The 22,917-nt window shown below is 45.2% G+C and overlaps 1 protein-coding gene and 1 long non-coding RNA gene across 3 annotated transcripts in view; both read left to right on the top strand.

Annotated features, from left to right (window-relative positions):
- The window catches only part of LOC117197972 (uncharacterized), a 29,928-nt gene extending 19,112 nt beyond the window's left edge, over window positions 1–10,816 (top strand). Inside the window, exon 2 of one of the 2 annotated variants that reach the window (XR_007471462.1) lies at window positions 8,111–10,816. This is a non-coding gene — a long non-coding RNA (uncharacterized LOC117197972). Of the gene's footprint in view, window positions 1–8,063 lie in introns of both variants that reach the window. The other variant, XR_007471463.1, reaches the window with a different exon arrangement.
- A 7,743-nt stretch (window positions 10,817–18,559) lies between these two features.
- NCOA4 (nuclear receptor coactivator 4) overlaps window positions 18,560–22,917 on the top strand; it is a 30,741-nt gene continuing 26,383 nt past the window's right edge. The window contains exon 1 of the mRNA XM_049697394.1: window positions 18,560–18,710. The gene's annotated coding sequence lies outside the window, so the exon portion shown is untranslated. The remainder of the gene's footprint in view (window positions 18,711–22,917) is intronic.

The raw sequence follows: 22,917 nt of genomic DNA, 5'->3' as shown, positions 1-22,917 counted from the left end.
GCTGCCCAGTTTCTTATGACCCAGCCTTGGAAGTCCAAGACTGTTCCAGCTGTCAGATTCCACTGACTAAGCAAGTTGCTTAACCGGCCCAGATTCAATGGGAGGGGGAAAAAGACTTTACTCTTGATGGTGCGGAGACAAGATTACTTTGCAGAAGGACGGATATAGTTATGGCTATAATTTGCCACACACAGTGTTTTGCATCTTGCTTTTCACTCTTAAAAGTATACTTGGGGGCTTCCCTGGTGGCGCAGTGGTTGAGAGTCTGCCTGCCGATGCGGGGGACACGGGTTCGTGCCCCAGTCCGGGAGGATCCCACATGCCGTGGAGCGTCTGGACCCGTGAGCCACGGCTGCTGAGGCTGCACATCCGGAGCCTGTGCTCCACGGCGGGAGAGGCCACAGCAGTGAGAGGCCCGCGTATCACAAAAAAAAAAAAAAAGTATACTTGGAGTTTTTTTTATATCAGTGATAAATAACTACCTCATTTTTTAAAACAGCTGTGTAGTAGTCTTTTGTAATAATTATGAAAGATTATTTAACTAGTTCTCTATAGATGAGTATTTAGATTCTCTCTCTTTCTAATAGAAACAGTGCTACAATTATTACTTTAGTTCTTATATTTTGGACATACTTCTGACAATATATCCAAAGGTAAATGTATGCACTTTTAAGGTTGTATGGTTATTGCCTGTGGTGTCATTACAAATAATAGTAGTATCAGAAAATATCAGAAATCAAAGATATTTCAGGCCAGTATTTCTGACATGTGCTCCTTGGGCCTCCTGCATCAGAATCAAGTGAGGTGTCTAGCTAAAAATGCAGATTCCTGGGCCCCAGACCTATGAGATTAGACTCTCCAGGGTTGGGTCCTAGGAATATGTATTTTTAGAGATTCCTTAAGTGATTCTTATGTGCTTTAAAGTTTTAGAACAATGATTTCGTCCAAACTCCTCATTTTATAAGTGGGAAAACTGAAAGCAGATTGATAGCTGCTTGGTACTTTCCTTATATTTCTGTTATATCCCTTAACAAAAAATCTCCTCTTCACAAAACTGAGTTACCCAAGAGAGGCCATATATTAACTATCTCAATAATCCCAGGAAGTAGTGCCATGCTTGGTTTGCGATCAGAGCTTAGTCAATATTTGCTAGATGTCAAAATCAATTGGCCACATATGTAGGGGTTATTTCTGAACTCTCAATTCGATTTCATTGACCTATATGTCTATCCTTATGCTACTACCACACTGTCTTGATTACTGTGGCTTTATCTTGACAGACTCTCTCCCTGACCAAACTTCAGTCAGCTACCTCTGAGCTCTCTTCTTGACTAGCCTCCAGTCGTGACCTATGAGAACTTGAGACTCTCAGCACAAACAATTTTGTCCAGTCCCACACCAAGACACTTGAACAAACACTAGCATAGTTTCTGATAAGTCTGCATGCCTGGAATGGTGACCCTGGCCCCCTTAAGTTCCTCCCTGACAAAGCTCAATGCTGCCAAAAGAATTACTGTTTGTTCCAGGCACTACCTGATCACAGGCTCCTGACCTGCCTTTTCTTAGAGCATTTACTTTAGAAAACTAAAGTAAATTGTGAATCCTTTCTCTGTCTCTCTGAGATGTATCTTCTGTAACCCAGGAATTTATTTCTCAAGGACCTGGGAGCTATCCCTTTGAAATGTAATCGAGAAGAATGGGGTCTCCATCTCCCAATCTCTGTGGGAGGGTAGGAGCCTAACTTCTGTGAGCATCAGTTGGTGCAAGAGTTTACCCACAGAGGCTCTGGCCTTCCCAGTGGCTGCTGAGCAGATGGTTGTTGCAGCCATAAGTTAACTCTCGAATTAACTCCAATATGTGTGGACTTTGACCAGTGAGCAAGGAAATGGGAGGAAACTAGCAGATATGTTGCTCACCCTCTTCCATGCCTCTTCTACTCAAAACTTCCAAGACAAAAAACTTTCATACAGATTCTTTTTTTTTCTTTTTTTTTTTTAATTTTATTTTTTTGGCTGCATCACGCGGCTTGTGGGATCTTAGTTCCCCAACCAGGGGTTGAACCCAGGCCCTCAGCCATGACAGCACAGAGTCCTAACCACTGGACTGCCAGGGAATTCCCCATACAGATTCTGAAGATGTCCCACAAGACAGAGAAATCAGCTTCATTATGGCAAAGCTGTGGCCAGCTCATTACCTCACTCCCTCCTTCCCTGCCTCACTTTCATTTCCCCTCATTCTTGGTTCCCTAGAATTGTATTCCCAGCAAAATGTTAACATGAACGTTTTTTCTCTACTTTCTAAAGAACCCAGGCAGACAGAGCCTTAGATATTATCTAGGAGTGAGGTCACAAACTCGAAACCTCCTAAGTGGGATTTAACCCACCGACATTTTATTTAGCCTGGATGGTATTTTAAATCAACTGCATCTTGGCCATTATTTAACAATCGGGAGACTTCACATAAAACCTGGATTTCCTACTTGTCTGGTATAACTGAGGTCTTAAAACAGTTAGCTGGTGTGTAGTTGTGCTGGCCCTTTGGACATGGGTTACTAACACTCCCTGGGCCAGTACGAAGCCCACCATCCCTGTTGTCTTCCCAAACTGGGCTGGGTGTCAGCAGTCACTTATCATCACACTCGCCCAGTTCCCTCTTACTTGTTACACATATGTCTCTGTCAGAACTGAGATAAAGCAAAACAGACTGGAAGTGATAACGCATTTCATGAGAAACAGAGAAGGTAAATTTACTCAAAGTGAAGGCTCTTCTTACCTTGTGTTTAATATCTAAACACCACACCCACTTCACTTGGATACATTGCCTGATTTGCCCCTGAAACATTTGAGCTTGCCGCTCCTAGAGAGGGCTCTCCCTCAGTTGCCAAAGAGGAATCTCAGACCTGGGGAAGGTGATCAATTTGCCCAAAGTCACATACTGAATTAGCTGTACGCTCCTTTACTCCTTTGCCTCCGTGGCAAATGTTAGTTAACCATGTCTGAGAGACACTTATTTTCCTAGTGAATGCCTATAAAGAAAGGTGTTTGAAAAATAAAAATAAAAACAAAAACATGTGGGTTGTTAACCCTGGCCTAAATTGTTAGGCTGATTAGCATCTATTGGAATTTCCTGATGCCAAAGGTCACAGGAGGCTCAAACTCATTGTCAAGAGAGGAGGAAGGGAAAGGAGGAGGGCAGTGGACACGCCTGGCCCGAAAACCCCATCCAGGTGGCAGCTGCCATCCTGGTGCTCTGGTTCAGTGGTGCTTAGTTCTTTTTGCTTGAATCCAGCTGCTGCAGGCCCTTCAGGCAGGTGTGTGAGGGATGTAACATCTGTCCATAAAAGGATGTAACATCTGTCCATAAAAGGAGGACAGTTATATGTGGAATCTAAAAAAAATGATGCAAATGAACTTATTTACAAAACAGAAATAGACTCACAGACATAGAAAACAAACTTATGGTTACCAAAGGGGAAAGGGGAGAGGGATAAATTAGGAGTTTGGGACTAACATACACACACTACTATGTATAAAATAGGTAAACAACAAGGACCTACTGTATGGCACATGGAACTATACTCAACATCTTATAATAACGTATAATGGAAAAGAATCTGAAAAAGAAATCAGATTCTTTTTCAGAATCACTTTGCTGTACACCTGAAGCTAACACAACATTGTAAATTATATTTCAATTTTAAAAAATGGTTTAAAAAATAATTTTTTTTAAAAAGGAGCACAGGCTTTGAGTCAGCAGGCCTGGGTACAAATCCAGCCTCCTCTTACCACCTGAAAACCCCAGATAGATTTCTCCATCCCTCTAAACCTCAATTGTGCCACTAGTGAAATTGGAGTGAGAGTGCCTGTTTTGTAGTGTTGCAGTGAAAACTCAATGAGGGAATGCATGTAAGCAGTTATAAGAGGGCTGATGTATTGGCTACTGCTCTGCTCCTGCCTCTTAGCCCTCAATCCTCAGGTGGTTCTGGAAGACTCTGCTCATAGCAAGACTGTGAGAGTTGCTGGCTGACTTTCTTCTCTGATTCTGGGGGCCACATTTACTTTGCAGGTGCTCTATGATGAGAGAGCATCAGGGCTGGCAATGCTGACGGGCATCAGTTCAGGGGTCCTGGGGGATCATTGGCCACTGCCCTGAGACTCCTGAGTGCCTCCACTCACCATACTGAGTATCCCGACCCCTCCACACCTCACCAGACACAGAAATAGAAGAGGTAACACCTGGCAGAGCAGGGTCCCCCAGACACATTGCTGGCAACTGTACTGGTGGGTCAGTGGTTAGTCATGCTGGTTGCTCAACATTTTGCTTACCATCCTGAAATAAGGAACAAACTATCTGTCCACAGAGTCTTATTGTCATCGTCTTATCTTCAAAAGAAGGCAAGCATCAGCTTGACAAAGGGTGCAGTCTTTGCACAGCCCCCATCAAGGTCAGGGAGGCAGTGGTTCCTGGGTTCTTCGCACAGTCATTCTAAGCTGTAAACACATAATCATTGACCAAATAGCCTTTAATCCACTTGACAAACGAGACTTCTGAGCCTCCTTGAGGATGCCTGGGTCTCCCCTTTCTCTGGAACAAAACCTGGTTTTGCTTCTCAGGTTCTCAGTGGTTAATCCCAGACATGTTTGCTTAGGTCCATCTCTGTGTCAGTGTTTCATTTGTTTCTGTTGTTTTCACACCCCTCTAGGTAAGCATTCCAATTGCCTTACAGAAAAAAAAAAAAAAAAAAAAGATTATTCACCAGCAATTTTCCTGGTGCCCTGGCTTGTCAGCTTCGAGCACATTCTTTCAACACTTACCCAGGGTAGATGTGGCTGATGGCATTTACAGTGAACCTGGATGGCTCAGGAAACCCACACCTGTGACATTCTTGCTGTTCTACTGGTGGCTTCACAGTGTCACTGTAGCTTTCCTTGGAACTACAGAATCTCTGTCCCGCTGCCACCCTTGCCCAGTGTTAGGGGTTCACCCTACAGCATCTCTGATATTGTAAAAGACCCTGTGCTGCATCTTTCGGCATACAGCAGTGAATTCATCTTATTGTATTGAAATAAATGGAAATATTAATTTGGCATAAATTAATACATGGACTACCATTGGCCTCCATCTTTCTGGTTTCTGGAGAGTAAAAACTCTATCACAAGGTCTGACATAGTCTGAGCCCCTAAATCCAGAAACTAGTTCAGCTCTGGACTGAACGCATGAACCCAAAACATTGCCTGCGTTCACTTGAGTTCATTTTTCTAACACTTCTGACAGTATCCTGGCTAATGCAGAAACTGGTCCTGCCATGGGGTATCAGACTCTAAAGTGAAAAACTGACAGGGGGCTGGGTGGGCCTTCAGGGGAGGATGGCTCTTTGGTGAGGATCACGCTTTCCCTGGCTGGGAACTCGGCAATTCTCGCGTGCTGGATACTTTTCCATCTGCCCCTTCAAGCCTGCCTGTCACCAGGGAGGCTGGAGGAAGTCCCTGGGAAGGCATGTGTCTGTTGGGGGTGTGGAATATAGATGGCAAGTGTGGTACAGAAAAGGGACCTGGAGGGAGAGGAGAAGGAATAGGAGAAGGTGCAGGTCAATGTGTAGGGGTGAGTGCAGCAGTTCTCACATCTGTTGGCTGTGAGATAAGAGGTGAGATTATCTTCTGGGTGTGAAGGAGGCACAGGTGGGTGGGAGGTTTAAGAGAAGTGCAGACAGTTTGGAAAGGCTCTGGAGAAGGATTGGAGGGGTGACAGATGGGAGACAAGTAATCAGCTTGAAGACTGGTGAGTGGGGGCCACCCTGATCCTGGGCAGCCCACCCTGCAGCAGCCTCAACAGAGGGCTGTATGATTCTATGGACGCTGAGCAGCCCGTGGGGCAGATCTGGGGCTTGGGCCTTGTAAGGCTGATCCCCAGGTGGGGCTAGGGTGGGCACAGTGGAAGGTGGGGTGCTGAGGACCTCACTCTGGCTGACATCTCATTGGAGTCCATCCTCCTTTGTATCGCAAACTGCAGTCAGATGAGGTCACACCTCTTACCACAGTAGCCCAAATTCCCAGAAAAAGCAACTTAGAAGACACAAGACTGTGGCTGAGACTGAGCGGGAAATGTGCCTTGATCATTCTTATCTGGCTCTATAGGCTCCATGAGAAATTATCTACAGGAACAATGTCTATTATGGAGACTCTATTTCAAAGCCTGGTTTCCCAAGGCCATCTTAAAACAGCCTATCAGGTTTTAGGTGGTGATAGAGGATGGCATATTCTCTCCCATTACCACCTGCTCAATCAAATGTCAGCAGGACTGAGCTTCTGCTGGCAAAGCAATATTTCCCACTTCAAAGATGGCTCATCCCAAGAGATTAAAAATTAGACCAATAGTTGTCCACCAGGAAGTCCTGAACATTCTTTGCTATGATTATAGCAAGAAAAGCCTAGTTTATAGGGTGTTTTATATTTATTCCTTGCCATCTGTCAGTTCCCTCAGTCTTCATGATCACCCTGGGAGATAAGCAGGCTGGTCCTATTATTCCTATGCTTCAGATAGACCTGAGGTGACCCACTTTCATTCTTCATCTGTCCTTTGCTCTGCCGCCTGAGACTCTAGCCATCTCCCTCTGACATTGAACTGTGCAATTCACTAGCTAGTCACTGGACTCCCCCAGTCTCAGTCCTTGTCCATAAAGTCAAAGCACACAATCCTTGGAGGGTCCCTCTAGTTCTGCTCATTACAACAGTTTCTGTTTAACAGATACAATACAGTTTGTTACAATGAAACATTTTAAAGGCTCACTTGTAAAATTGACTGGGATACCCATAAAGAGCCAGCAGTGGTTGCTTTTTTTTTTCTTTTTGCAACATCTCTCTCCCATTCCAGGCAGGAATCTATGTTAATTTAGTTAAAAGGCCAGCCATCTATCAATTTCTTATTTATTTATTTTTGGCTGTGTTGGGTCTTTGTTGCTGCATGCGGGCTTTCGTTGCGGCAAGCGGGGGCTACTCTTTGTTGCAGTGTGCGGGCTTCTCATTGCAGTGGCTTCTCTTGTTGCAGAGCACGGGCTCTAGGCACACGGGCTTCAGCAGCTGTGGCTCGCAGGCTCTAGAGTGTAGTCTCAGCAGTTGTGGCGCACGGGCACGTGGGATCTTCCCAGACCAGGGCTCGAACCTGTGTCCCCTGCATTGGCAGGCTGATTCCTAACCACTGAACCATCAGGGAAGTCCCCAGCCATTTATCAGTTTGGCAAACATGAATCCCCCTGGGTTAAGTTAAAGAAACTTGTATCTCCGAAAATAAGATAATCCTGGATTAAGACTTAAAGTGTTTGCTGTACAGTCAGAAGACATTAAACAGGCACTCAGCCAATATTTATCAAACAAATACATCAAAACTCTTGCATGTGCCAATACTTTACCCACCTTTTCTCAAAGGCCCATCTGTGAAATTACAGAAAAGAACCAAACTATAGGGAAGTAAGGTTTTTACCTCACAGAAAAGGTGTTTACCCAGCACATATAATGAGATTTCACTATGAGATATCTCATAAAATGTGAAGTTGAGGCTACCTCTGAGAGGAAATTAGCAAGTAAAAGCCTATGTGTACAGAGATCACCCACCTATAGAAGGTAGCTGCTTCCATCTCTTCTCTTCTCCAGAATCACCAGCTACAGACCACATGATGGGATGGGTGAGTTCCCAGTAAAAGTGTGGCTTCATGCTTGTGGCTCGTGGAAGCATCCCCAGCTTAAGGCATATGGGACATTACAGAGAGAGAACTGGGCAGGGCATCACTGACACTTCCCAGAGTAGAGAAGGCGTTGGCCACCAGATTCCCAGGGGAGAAGGATGTGGCAAGCTGCTGTTGCTTGGTGGCACCAGCATTTATTAAAAACTATGACATGTGTCTGTTGGCCGCTTGTATGTCTTCTTTGGAAAAATGTCTGCTCAGATCCTCTGCCCATTTTTAAATCAGATTGTTTGGTTTTTTGTAATTGAGTTGCTTAAGAGCTTTATATATTTTGGACATTAACCATTATAGGATGTATTGTTTGCAACTATCTTCTCCCATTCAGTAGGCTGCCTTTTTGTTTTGTTGATGGTTTCCTTTGCTGTGCAAAAGCTTCCAAAGAAGACATACCGATGCCTACAGCCACATGAAAAGAGGCTCAACTAATCATCAGGGAAATGCAAATCAAAACCACAATGAGAAATCACCTTACACCTGTCGGAATGGCTATCATCATAAAGGCAACATATAAGAAGCATCGATGAGGATGTGGAGAAAAGGAAACCCTTGTGCACTGTTGATGGAAATGTAAATTGGTGCAGTGACTATGGAAAAGAGTGTGGAGGTTCCCCCAAAAATTAAAAATAGAACTACCATACAATCCCATAATTCCAGTTCTGAGTATTTACCTGAATAAAATGAAAACATTAACTCAAAAGGATATATATACCTCTCTGTTCATTGCTGCATTATTTACAATAGCCAAGATATGGAAGCAACCTAAGTGTCCATTGATAGATGAATGGATAAAAAAGATGTGGTATATGATGGAATATTACTCAGCCATGAAAAAGAATGAAATCTTGCCATTTGCAACAACATGGATGGATCTAGAGGGTATTACGCTAAGTGAAATAAGTCAGAGAAAGACCAGTACCATATTATTTCACTTATATGTGGAATATATGAAAAAGCAAAACAAATGAACAAAGGAAAAGAAAACAGACTCATAGATACAGAGAAATGACCAGTGGTTACCAGAGGGGAGGGAGGTGGGGGCTTGGATGAAACAGGTGAAAGGGATTAAGAATTACAAACTTTCAGTTATAAAATAAATCAAAGGGATGTAATATACAACATAAGGAATATGGTCAATAAAACTGTAATAACTGTATGGAGACAGATGGTTACTAGACTTATTGTAGTGATTGTTTTGTAATGTATTTAAATGTTGAATTACTATGTTGTACACCTGAAACTAACATAATATTGTACATTAACTATACTTCCGTAATAAAAAAGATGACATCACCCTTTATCTGGCACTGGGTTGAACACTTTAGACACATTGCTCATTATTTTTTCAGGCCAGTCCTTTGAGGTGGAGATCATCATACCTACTTAATAAATGAGGAAAATAAGGATCAGAGATGTTAAGAAATTTGCCCCATGTTTTGGAGGCAGAACTTGGATTAGAACCTACTTCTGTCTTAGCCTCTACACTAAATCTCCTTGCTCTGATTCTGCACTCACCCAGCTCCCCAGGCTGCATTTTCTAAAGGAAGAGACTGTGGCCAACAGATGCAGTGATATACAGGAGAGAGTGAGGTTGGGAGCCAGCAGATCTGAGTTCCATTCCAGGTACTCCCATTTACAAGCTGTGGGATAGTGAGAGGGCCTTCTGTCCTCATCTGCAGAGTAGGGATACTTAGAGACCTCACAGGGAACCCCTCTGACTGGACCACTGGAGTGTTGCCGCAGGGCAGCCTCCCCACATGTGTAGTTCCTTTTCCCTTTTGCGCTTCCCAGTGTGATAAAGGACCTTGTTAGGTCATCATTCGTATATGGGCTTCTTGGGAGTTTGGTACAAGCCTGTGTGTTCACAGATCAGAACATGCAATGGGTTTGTCCAGAGACCCAACTTTCTCTGCAGAGCTTCACAGCCTAGAACACTGCAACCCCAGCAGGACATAACTCTCCATAAAGACCTGTCTGCCAAGCAAGCCAGCTTCCCCGACAGTGTCTTCACATTGTCCTTTTTAACTACAGCAATATTAAATATGCTGGCACAACACTCCTTGCCTTGAAAGTCCATTTCAAAGGAGAGTAATGAAATATTTTCTCTCTGGATAGTTGGAGCCTGGGATGGCATGGCAAATGCCCCCAGAGGCCAGTAGTTACTTGGGTGGAGAAAGAGGCTGACACACATTCCTGGGGCAAGGTGGAGAGCAGGCATGCACTTCGCCAAGTATTTATGACGGCAGGGTGGACAGGCAGAACATGGAGCAGAAGCTTTGCACACTGTTGGGGACAAACTAATCTGTATGTGGTTATTCTGTGACAGGCTGTGAGCTCTGTTGAGACCCAAGGATCGGTCCAAACAATGAACAAAGTCTCTAATGAGTAAAAGGCTTATCAGTAAACAGTCTTGTAATAAAAACTCTCACCCCCTATTTGCATAGCACTTTACGGTTTCTACACCCCCTTCCACATACATCGTTTAATTTAAATCTCATGGCAGGCCTGGTGGCTGTTATCACCATTCTCGGTTTATACAACACAGCAGCACAGCTGTGGCTCCATTTATAGAGGACATGCTGGGTGTCAGGAATTGCGAAAGCACTTTTTTGTTATTCAATCCCTCAGCACGTATTGTTGAGCCCTACTCTGTGGGGGGCACTTTTCTGAGTGTTGGGAATAAAGCCATGAACAAAAGAGTTAAATTGCCAGCTGTAAAGGAGCTGATATTCTTTCTGGGGGAGGCAGACAAGACAAACAGGTAACTATGTCTTAGGTGGGGCAATGATCAGTGCCTCGCAGAGAAATAAAGCAGGGAAGGTGGGGAGGAGGGGAGCGTGAGGACAGGCCTATGGGTGAGATGGTCTGTAGTCACTCAGGGAAGGACCTCCTAAGAAGGTGACATCTGGGCAAAGATCTGGAGGTGTCTGGGGGTTAGCAAGGAGAGTGAGGCCAGCAGGATGGAGCCTGGGAGTGGCCTGTAGGGAAGACAAGGCTAGAGGGGCGAGGGGCAAGGGTCATGGAGGAGCTGACAGGCCCTGAAGGACTCCAGCCTGGGCTCTGAGCAGGATGAGAAGCCGCTGCAGGAGTGACCTGATCTGACTTTACTTTTAGTACTTTTTTTGTTTGTTTTTTTGTGGTACGTGGGCCTCTCACTGCTGTGGCCTCTCCTATTGCGGAGCACAGGCTCCGGACATGCAGGCTCAGTGGCCATGGCTCACGGGCCCAGCCGCTCCGCGGCATGTGGGATCTTCCCGGACCGGGGCACGAACCCATGTCCCCTGCATCGGTGGGCAGACTCTCAACCACTGCGCCACCAGGGAAGCCCTCACTGTTTTAATGGCTGAGTAATATTCTATTGTATATATGTGCCACATCTTCTTTACCAGGTGTGATTCTATCCTGCATGGCTGCTCAGTGCCAGGCACTGGGTCAGTCATTGGGAGGAACATGGACAGGAATAAGTTATGGTCACTAACTTGGTCACAAAGTTCTTAGTTGCAAACAACAAACCTGCTGTAGTCTGTGGGAGCAGGAAAGGAATTTATTAAAGATGTCAGGCAGCTCATAGGCTTTGTGGAAGGCCAGACACATAGGCTTGGTTGCCATGAGGCCAGATAGACTCCCCAAACCTCACTGCTCCAGCAAGACCTCACTGCCTCTGGTCATAGTCACTGCCGCTCATGCCACTGACACTGCACACTGGACTCTGGACACCCTTGCCCTAGGAGCAGCATCCACTCCCGCCATCGTTCCTGGGGGACTCTGTGTGATGGCAGTTTCCAGGCATCCTCTGTAAGGAGGTCCTGCTCCATGTGTCTGATTGTGGAACTGAGGTCACACATCTGTGACAAGGATGCTAGGACAGCAAGTCATAGATGCTACTTTGGTGTAATGGGACTTACATCGTGTGAAATTCTTCAAACTCTGTGTTTCAAAAGAAACCGAGGGGCCACGAACCATGATGAATGTGCCCCTGACTTCCAGGAACTCAGAGGCGGCAGCGGGCAGTTTAAACATATGAGGTGAAAGCAGAAGTGTACAGCACTTCTATGGCATCGCTGGTGAGAGGGGAGGCAACCCCTCAAGGGAGCAGGAGAGTTACCCCAAAGACTTATTTTAGGGGAGGTAGGGGATGGCACTGGAAAGGATCACCATGGGCAGCTCTGAAGAGCTTTGAGAGCCAATTGGTTAAGAGGCCTGAGCGTCTGTGTGTAGAGGCAAACACAGGGTGAAATTTTAGGCACCGTGGCAAGCTGTAGGGGGAACATTTGGGGATAAGATGGTGTTATGGGTTGAACTGTGTTACCCTCAAATTCATATGTTGAAATCCTAAGCCCCAGTACCTCAGAAAGTGACTGTATTAGAGGTAGGGGCTTTAAAGAGGTAATTAAAGTAAAATGAGGTCATCATTAGGCTGGGCTCTAATCCATTGTGACTGGTGTCCTCATAAGAAGAGGAGATTAGGACATAGATATGCTTAGAGGGAAGACCACATGAAGACACAGGGAGAAGACAGCCATATCTACAAGCCAAAGAGAGAGGCTTCAGAAGAAACCAATCCAGCCAATGCCTTGATCTCAGACTTCTAGCCTCCAGAATTGTGAGAAAATAAATTTCTGTTGTTTAAGCAACCCAGTATTTTGTTATGGCAACCTAAGTATTTTGTTATGGCAGCCTGGGCAAACTAATAAAATGGTAAGTCCCTCAAATGTACCAGGAGGTACATTTGAAGCTTCTACCTTCAGATAATCTAGCAGAGGAACAAGATCTATACAAGTTACTAAAATAAACTGGGGAAAAAGCAAAATGTGAGTGAAAAGTCGTAGAGCAATAATGTTGGTGTCCTTGGGGCTTCCAAGGACAGGAGAGTCATTTACAGGATGATAAGAATAAGAGTATATGTTTGGTAATTAGATGTTTACCATGACATATAAACGGGGTCACTTAAATAAAATTTATCTCTGGTAATAACTCTTCTCTGGGAAGAATCCTCAATTTAATACTACTTAGATGGTTAGTGGGGCAGTAGTTTCTCTTGAACCTGCAAGGTGTCTATTGCCTTTAGCTCAGAAAAATCCTCATGCAAAAGTGGCACATTTGGGGGAGGCTTGTCCTGAACCCCTACACTGGCTTATATCAATGTAACATCCTCTAGAATCACTCATGTTGTAGCATGTCTTAGAATTTCCTTCCTTTTTAGGGATGAATAATGTTCACTATATATACAGTGAACATTATTCAGCCTTAAAAAGTAAAAAAAAAATTATATTAAATTATATATATTATATATCTCGCATTTTGTTTATCCATGCATCTGTTAATGGGTTGCTTCTACCTCAGTCTTATTTCTTTTAAGTTGTTTTTGAATCTTGATAAATAACCTTTATTATTAAATATCTAAATCCATATGGGTTACTGAACACAGGATAGTGTACCCAGTAGTCTGAAGCTATTCTAGAAGTGAGCTGGTTTTCACTGCAGTCTTGCTTGGCCCGTGGCAATTTGCAGGAACAGGAGTGGCTCTGAACACAGGCAGAGGGAATGGATGTGGGGAGTAAAGGATGATCTGTAGTGAGCCTTGTACTCTAAACCCGAAGTTGCTTCACTGCTCAAGTTTAACTCACATCAGCCCAAAGGTCGCACAGATGTTTTCTGCTGGGTTAGTGTGGACTCCAAAGTTCTGGTACTTGGGCCAATAAAACAGAATATCTGCAGCATGGCCCTGTTTCCTCAATAGTTACATCCAAATCAGCCACTCCACCTCCACTCCCCCGCCCCCCCCCCCATCCATCTGATGTCTTCACATCAGCCTTGGCCCTATAGTGTTTTGCAAGAACAGGAGTGGCTTTGATGATAGAAGCATTGGCATAAAGTAGTGTTTCCCAAACTTGCCTGATCACAGACTCCTCTGAGAGGCTTGATGAAATACAGATTCCTGGGGCCCACCCCCAAACCTACCGAATCAGAATTTATAGGAGGCCATGCAATTTGGATTTTAACAAGTGCCTCAGAGAGTCTTACGATACCAGCAGGAAGTAGAAGAACAAGCACTTGACTTAGAACATCTGAATGCTACTGAAGTTTAAGTATCTGGAAAGTTCTGAATACATTTGTTGAGCATGCCCCATGCTAAGTGCTAAATGGAACAAGAGGAATATCAGATCCAGACACTGCATGTCTGGCTGTCCGAAGCAGGTTTGCAGATATTGCCTTGGCTGGGTCACTGTGTCTTACAACTGAACCTTGATTTTGTGCTCCTGAAATTTGATATTGTCTTTGTATCGAGTGTCAATGTGACTCTGGAGTGCGATTGTATCAGCAAGGTTAAGGCCTAGTGAGCTCTTCCTCTCTGACATCGGAGTGCACCTCCAGAGTGGCCAAAGCACCCTTGTCAACTGAATTTGACACCCTCCCACCCCACTCAGTGATGCATCATCACAGCCACGTCAATATGACCCTCTTCTAGGGGTCCCGTGGACCTAGTGTGGAAAACAGTGAAGTGGGAAGAGGCTCGATGCTGGAGCCAATGTAACTGAGTCTGAATCTCCATTCCTTTGTACACCAGCTGTGTGCCCTGTATAAGTTTCTTAATCTCTCTGAGCCTCAGTTTCCTCACTGTAAAATAGGGATCATCAGGTGGATATGAGAATTAAATGAGGGGGCTCCTGGCAGTCCAGTGGTTAGGACTCGGCGCTTTCGCTGCTGAGTGGGTTCAATCTCTGGTTGGGGAACTAAGATCCCGCAAGCCACGAGTGCGGCCAAAAAAATTAATTAATTAGTTAAATGAGATTCTGCATATAAATTCATTAACTTAAAACAGATTTGATGCCTTCTCTATGCCAGTTATGTGTCCCTCAAGCCTGGGACAGTAACTGACTCCGAGTCAGGGCCCACAGAGCCCCTTGCCTCTTTCCTGCCACGTTGCCTATCCCACTTAGCACAGCGCTCCACGTGGAGGAAAGGGGCGTATTTTCTGCTCAGAGCCTCCAACTCCTTTCCCCTATAATTATCTCGCCACCTATGAAATTTCTCTCATGAACTTCTTTTTTGTGATAGCAAAATACACGTTTTTTTTGTTTTGTTTTTTTGTGTGTGTGTGGTATGCGGGCCTCTCACTGCTGTGGCCTCTCCCGTTGCGGAGCACAGGCTCCGGACGCGCAGGCTCAGCGGCCTTGGCTCACGGGCCCAGCCGCTCCGCGGCATTTGGGATCTTCCCGGACCGGCGCACGAACCCGTGTCTCCTGCATCGGCAGGCGGACTCTCAACCACTGCGCCACCAGGGAATCCCAAAATACACGTTTTGATTAAAATTTCTCTGGGAGAATTTTTTAACCCATTGCACTCTCTAAGGCAGTGGTCCCCAACCTTTTTAGCACCAGGGACCGGTTTTGTGGAAGACAACTTTTCCATAGGCGGGGGGTGGGGGGTGGGGTGGGGGTGGGGGGGTGGGGGGGGCGGGGGGCGGGGGGTGGGGGGGTGGGGGGGCGTGGGGTGGGGGGGCGTGGGGCGGGGTGGGGTGGATGGTTCAGGCGGTAATGCGAGCGATGGGGAGCCGCAGATGAAGCTTCGCTCGCTCGCCCACCGCTCACCTCCTGATGTGTGGCCCGGTTCCTAACAGGCCGCGGACCAGTACTGGTCCTTGGCCAGGGGGTTAGGGACCCCTGCCCTAGGGGCCGTTGTCCAGATATGAAGCTGCCTAGTGGCAGTCGAGGCTGAGGTTGGTGGCCCAGGCTGCTCTGGCCTCCCCATTACCCAGGCCACCTACCCCAGGTGCCTTGGGAAAAGCTTTTTCCAGTCTTCCTTTTGGCTTCCTGATTACCCTTTGGGAAGATAATTGAAATGTCCTCTTTTGTTAAAATAAGTCAAGGGTCACCTTGTGGAAGGAAACATTGTCACAAATGGCCCTGGGGATGGCTGTTCTGTGTACACCTTGGGGACGGGCAATTTAAATCTGGGGTTTACAGTTGGGTTTCAAGGGGGCAATGAGCCCTAAAATTGTTGGCACCCTAGAATGTGTGGGTGGATTTTCCCCGGGGAGATTGTTTCCAGTTTTCATCAGCTTTTCCTAGGGCTCCATGGTCCCTGCCTGGAGTGACTCGTTTCTGTTGGCTGAGCCAGCTCTTGACTTAACAAGCCTCTATGCCAGGCTTGGGACAACCATTCCCTTCCCACATTCAAGCAGCAGTACTGCTGGCTACTTCTTGAGCAGGGAGGACAAGAAGAGCCAGGCTGAAGCAAGCTGCCTGGCCTCAGAGGAGTCCAGACCTGCCTCTGGGCCTGTTGGAAGTTGCCGTGGTCCTGTGTGCGCGGGATGGAATTTACCAACAATGTCAGGGATGGTCTGTGTTCATAGTCTAGGTCCTATATATATATGGGTACCGATTCCTGAAGGTGGCATTTTGGGGTTCCCAGACAAGGGGTGACCTTAAATAGGTGAGGGGCACCCCAGACACCTGGAGTGCAGGCTGCTTCCAGCACAAAGCTGGCGCTGGGGAGGCTGGACATCCTATTCCTTCTAACAGGCCTTGTTCTTGTCTCAATGACAGTGCTGCTGTACCTGTGGATTATGACACAAACAAGTGCCAGATAATCTTCAACAAGGAGACCTGAACCTATGCAGTGGTGGAACAGGAGGACGCAGAAAAGACTTGTGCTGTCAGTGGATGGGTGTTATAATGTGCTTCTCGTGGACCCAGAGCTCCCAGCCTGCTGGGGGCGCCCAGGTTCTCCCAGGCCAGGCGTCATTCTCCTATGGCCTCTAATAGTCTATGATTGTGTAACCCCACCTATCAGTCAAAAGTGTTTTGAGCAAACACTTGAATATGTGTATACTTTTAGTTTATACATTATGTATGCATTGATAATACACACATTATAAAGCATGTAAACATTTAAAGGAGACAAAAATAAATATGAATAAAAGTTATTTTCCCTCCACTCCCATAGATCATTGTGCATCCCTTACTCAGGGGAGCACTGCTGCTTCTCTTGCTTCTGATAGATCTGTGCTTTGCTGCCCCAGTGTCCCACTATCTGGTGAAAAATTCAAAATATAAATGTGTCTTAAAGATGAAATCAGATCCTTTATTTTCTTTGAGGTTTTCATGTTTATCCTTCCTTCCTGTTCTTCAGAGAGTATCTGCTGTGTCCCTTATATAAATCTGTGTTTGCCTGAGGTTAGAGCAGGTTAGAGCAGGATAGCTTGGAAGAAGTGCCTCTAAGCCCACTTGCAGCCCAGTGGGGTGTTAAGAGGCCAGGAGTCCTTCCTTGTAGATGGGGAATGGCTTGGGTGCAGGGCTACAGTATCAGTACTCAAAACTTAGGGACTTAAAACAGTGACAATGCTGATCATCTCTTGCTGTTTCTGTGTTACAGAACATTTGTTCAGTCAACAGGTCCTTACTGAGTGCCTGGCAGTGCTCTAGGCCTGGGGATACAGTAGTGAACCAGAGAGATCAGGTCCCTGCTCTCTTGGGGCTTAGAGTTGGGTGTGTGTGTACATGACAGATCACAAACAAGCAAAGAGCCTTCTGTTGAACAATCCATGGGCAATCAGTAAAGAGCTTTATTTGCCCTCTGCCCCCTAACCCCACCTGTGCAAACATACTATGTGGACTAGTTGAGCAATCTAGGCAGGTCCTAGATTTCGGTCACCCTAAGATAATAAAAAAGTGCCTTGGTCACTTTTAGTTACAAAGGAAGTCTCAATCCAGAATCTGCTTCTGAATTGAAGAGGGAATGAGGGACAGTGTGATGCCATCTTGGCTCCGTCTGCCTGTGGCAGTGTTTAAGATGATTTACTTCCTCATGAGGCTTTTGTGGGCCTTTCTGATATTCCCTGCAGCTCCTCTTTCTCCACAGCTCCGCTCCTAATCACAGGCCATGAGAGCCCTTTTAGCTTCTGCATCTGAACCTATGTTTCCTGTTGCTGTCTGCTGAGATAGCCTTACCCCTTGTTATTCTTGGGTGAGATGCATAAAACCCAATTACAATCATTTCCTTTGCAAATCCTACTCATGGGAAATCTGGGGAGCAGTTAGCAGCTAGTATTCGGGACTTCTGTCAGAACTAAGACAGAAAGATTCTTATTTTAACATCTGGTAATAAACAAACAAACAACTAAATAAAATTCCAATATGGATAATTAATGCCAAAACGTGAGGGGAGGTACAGAGTGGTGGAATGTGGAGTGCAGAAAACTGTGTGGTGTGTGATACGGTGCAAACAAGAAAATGCTTTTAAGTCAGATGGTGTAATTTGGAACCTGGGCTTTGACATTTATTTATTTACTGAATTTTAAAAAATTGTGGCAAGATATACATAACATAAAATTTATCATTTTAACCATTTTTGTGTACAATTGAGCAGCATTTAGTATACTCCCATTGCTGTGCGACCATCACCACCACCCATATCCAGAACTTCCCATCATCCCAAACAGAAACTCTGTACTCATTAAACAATAACTTCCCTTCCCCAAGTCTGCGGCAACCACCATTCTATTTTCTGTCTCTATAAATATGGCTGTTGTAGGTACCTCATATATATGGAATCATACTTTGTCCTTTTGTGTGTTCTGACTTTTATTTTTGCATCTGTACGTTAAGCCTAAATAATATCTGCCTTGTTAGGACATCTGGTGTGAGAGAATCACTTAGGATAGTCCTCGTTACAGAGCCTGCCTTCGACAAATGTTTCTTTCATTTAATCTTATTTATTCCTAAACGGCGAAAGGTCCCTGATCTATGGCCCAGGAAAACTTGTGCGCCGGCGCTCTCGCCCTCTGGAGGGTAGTCAAGGACCTGGGCCGACTCGACTTGAGATCTCGCGAGACTGTCAAACATTTGGTAAGAGGCGTGGGAGGAAGGTTGTGTTATCGCGAGAAGTCTGCCTTTAGGCCCTTGGCTTGTGTCGGGCAGTGCCTCTGTCCGCTAAGGTCTCCTCAGAACGCCCGGAGCTGCAGTCGGAGGTGGTAAGTACCGGAGGGGCTAGCGGGGCGGGCGTGCCTCCTCCCTATCTCAACGCCGCGGGTCGGTCTGGGGCGCCATGGCCGCGTACCGGACCGGCCCGGGCCTGTCTGGGGCTGCCTTTCGAGGCCGGCCTCTCCCTCGACCCGCTTGCCTCGAGGGCGGCCTCCTCCTGCCTGCCCGCCGGCCTGGGCCTGCCTTCCTCTCTCTGGCCCTCGACTCTCGGCCTGAGGGCCACCTCTTTCTCCCCGCCCGGCCTGTTCTCCCTTCGTCCTTAGACACTCTGGCTTGGGGACCACCAACGGCTGTCTGCCCGCCCGCCCCCCGGCCCCGGCTGTGACAGCTCCAAGTTTTTGCTCCCTCTCGCCGGGGTCACTTGGAGCAAGGAGGGGCCTGTTTTCCTGACCGGACCCAGAGTATATACATTCCTAGCCTGTTGGGTGGAAACGCGAAGAAGATAACGTTTTTTTCGGCCCTCTACCTGCCAACACAGCGTCACTTACCGTAAAGTGCTTGTAGTTCTCCTAACAGTCCCGAGAGGTAGTTCCATTATCTCCTTTTTACAGATGAGAAAAGCGAGGCTTGCTAGTTCATTGACTCATTCCACCAACAATTATTTAATTCAGTGCCTATATGTTAAGGGTGTTGAGGATACAGCGATGAAAGAAAATGGGCACAGCCCTTATTTTCATGGAACTAAATTCTTGTGGCAGGAGCAACAATGATCATATAGTCTTAAGTGTCACATGATGTAACAGGGGTGATGCGATCAAGAATGGCAGAAGGCGGAGTGCTAGTGTCTGTTTGACCCCAAAGGCAGAGCTTTTTTCACCGTACCATTTTGTGTTGTTTTCTAATCAGGGTAAGGTTCACCATAGCATAACTGTTTGAACCACCTACTTGGTAATATGGAAATATGGTTGTAGGGACTATTGAGTTACTTCCTGGGTGAGAACGGGGCAGGTAATCATAGCTGGCTCATTTCTGCACAAGGTACTAATGTGACATTTCTGAACTTTAAATAACCTCAGAGCCTTTGAGGAAGACGCACCCAAATGCTGCAATGGAGATGGGGGGTGTGGTGCATGTACCTTTGAGGCAAGTCACTTGGTTTGCATTTTGACAGTTTGCTAGCTTGCAGATTTGTTAAGTAAGTGAGATGGTATATGTAAAGTCTAGCACGGTAACATTTCTTACATTTTAATATTCTTTCCTCCTTTTCTATTGTCCTTGGGTCCCCAGGGAAAACCTAGTGGTCTAAGGTTTTATGATAACTGTATTTTGTGTTTAAATAAACTTCTACAATTATATTATTACTTTTGGGAAAAGAGGTATTTCAAAAGTGGAGAAGCCTGGTGAGCTATGCAGGGAAAGTAAGATGTGATTCTCAAAGAGGGAGGAGGTATCTTATTTTAGAATTACATAGGTTTCCCCACCCCACCCACATTTTATTAAGATTCAGTCGGTTTAGCTGTGCCAGAATCTCAGTAGCCTGTGTAGGGGCTTCATAAAACTGCACAGGCGATTCTGATACATATCCCTCCCCCACTAGCTTCCTGGCTAGTTTCCCTCCCAGAGTAAGTGTTGGCACACTGGAAGGCATTCAGAGCAGTGGTTGCTGCTGGTGGACTTCTAAATCGCAGTCTATTTCAAAGTTTTCTTATTTTCTTAGTTTTCGGTGACTCAATGGCACAAATTTTCCTCTAGATGGCAAGTTTACCATTGTGTCCTTGGGGACTATCACAGTATGTGTCAGCTTAGACACTCAATAAATATTTGTTGAATGAATAAAAAGAGATAATAAAATCTTGACACCTAAATGATCCCTTCAACATGCATTGTGTGGTTGGAGACCTTAGACTCATCTGGCGTTAAATCTTGGTTCTTTTACTTGGAATCCTGTGACTGTAGGTAATATATCTAACCTTGTCAAGCCTTAGTTTCTCTCTTTTTAAAATTGTGTTGATACATCACTAATCATTAGAGAAATGCAAGTCAAAACCACAATGAGGTATTAACTCCCACCAGTCAGAATGGCCATCATCAAGAAATATACAAACAATAAATGCTGGAGAGGGTGTGGAGGAAAGAGAACCCTCTTTCACTATTGGTGGGAATGTAAATTGATACAGCCACTATGGAGAACAGTATGGAGGTTCCTTAAAAAACTAAAAATAGAACTACCATATGACCCAGCAATCCCACTACTGGACATATATCGTGAGAAAACCATAGTTCAAAAAGAGACATGTACCACAATGTTCATTGCAGCACTGTTTACAATAGCCAGGACATGGGAGCAACCTAAGTGTCCATTGACAGATGAATGGATAAAGAAGATGTGGCTCATATATACAATGGAATATTACTCAACCATAAAAAGAAACGATATTGAGTTATTTGTAATGAGTTGGATGGACCTAGAGTCTGTCATACAGAGTGAGTAAGTCAGAAAGAGAAAAATACAGTATGCTAACACATATATGGAATCGAAAAAAAGAAAAGTTCTGATGAACCTAGGGGCAAGAAGACGGGAATAGAGATGCAGACGTAGGGTATGGACTTGAGGACACGGAGAGGGGGAAGGGTAAGTTGGGATGAAGTGAGAGAGTAGCATTGACATATATACACTACCAAATGTAAAAATAGATAGCTAGTGGGAAGCAGCTGCATAGCACAGGGAGATCAGCTCGGTGCTTTGTGACCACCTAGAGGGGTGGGATAGGGAGGGTGGGAGGGAGGCGCAAGAGGGAGGGGATATGGGGATATATGTATACAGATAGCTGATTCACTTTGTTATACAGCAGAAATTAACATTGTAAAGCAATTATACTCCAATAAAGATGTTAAAATAAATAAATAAATTGTGTTGATAGTGCATATGTACCTTAAAGTTTTGTGAGGACTAAATGAGATAATGTGTAAAAGTAAAAGTCTTGGCACATAGATATATTAAATACTTACCGAAGCCATTCTTTTTTTTTTATATATATATATTTATTTTTGGCTACGTTGGGTCTTTTGTTGCTGTACGTAGGCCTTCTCTAGTTGCGGCGAGCTGGGGCTACTCTTTTGTTGCTGTGCCCATGCTTCTCATTGCAGTGGCTTCTGTCGTCGTGGAGCACAGGCTCTAGGTGCGTGGGCTTCAGTTGTTGTGGCACAGGGCTCAGTAGTTGTGGCTCACGGACTCTAGAGCGCAGGCTCAGTAGTTGTGGTGCACGGGCTTAGTTGCTCTGCGGCATGTGGGATCTTCCCGGACCAGGGCTCGAACCCATGTCCCCTGCATCGGCAGGCGGATTCTTAACCACTGCGCCACCAGGGAAGTCCCTGGATCCATTCTTCCAATGAATATTTATTGAACATCTACTGTATAACAGTGAACAAAAAGACAAAGTCCCTGCCTGTGTGGAACGTATATCTTCTAGTGTGTTTTCTGAAGTGGGATCAGAAAATAAATGGTTTCTACGTGTCAGATACTGATAAATACTATGGAGATAATTTAAAAATAAAATATATTAAGGGGGAGTGTGTGGAAGGAAGACTTATTTTACATAGGGTAGTGAGGAAGATGACACTAAGGAAGAGGAGTGGGCACGATATCTGGAGGATAAATGCAAGGGCCCTGAGGCATGCTGGAGGAGCAGTTCCAGCCTCAGAGAATGAAGACCATTCACTATGCAGGATACACAGTGCAATGTGCTGCTGGATCAGAGAGCACCTTCTGAGTGTTACAGAAATCAGTAAATTCAGTGTCTCTGTATACTTACTAGTTAGGTTGCAAGTCCAAAGTGATTATGATAAGGGACCAACCAATATGTATATACTGGATTAAGTTCAGTTTCATGAAAGAACTATAGATTTCCATGGCAGTTTTATTATTCTTCCTGCTGCTTTTTGGCTGTCTTAAAATTTTGCTCCGGGTTTTCACTTTGGCTCTGTTTCCTATACAGGTATGTCTAAATACATTGTTGCGACATACAAGATGTAAACAATGCAGGTGGCCTAGGCTGATAAGGAGACCAAGTTGACCACTTTTGCTCTGGTGAATTGTTTTAATAGTGTTTCTATCTATGCTTGTCAGTTAGAGGAGCTGCCATATAGTCTTTCTCAGCTTGTCTTCTTTGCTTGTTAAATCATAACATTACAGTCATAATTTGTAAACTTCCCACCTAGCCTGCCATACCTCAAATCCTAGCAAGTCATCCTTACTCT

Source organism: Orcinus orca, chromosome 14 (genome assembly GCF_937001465.1).
Source record: "Orcinus orca chromosome 14, mOrcOrc1.1, whole genome shotgun sequence".
Classification (NCBI taxonomy): domain Eukaryota; kingdom Metazoa; phylum Chordata; class Mammalia; order Artiodactyla; family Delphinidae; genus Orcinus; species Orcinus orca.
This window is presented reverse-complemented; position numbering and strand designations above follow the sequence as displayed.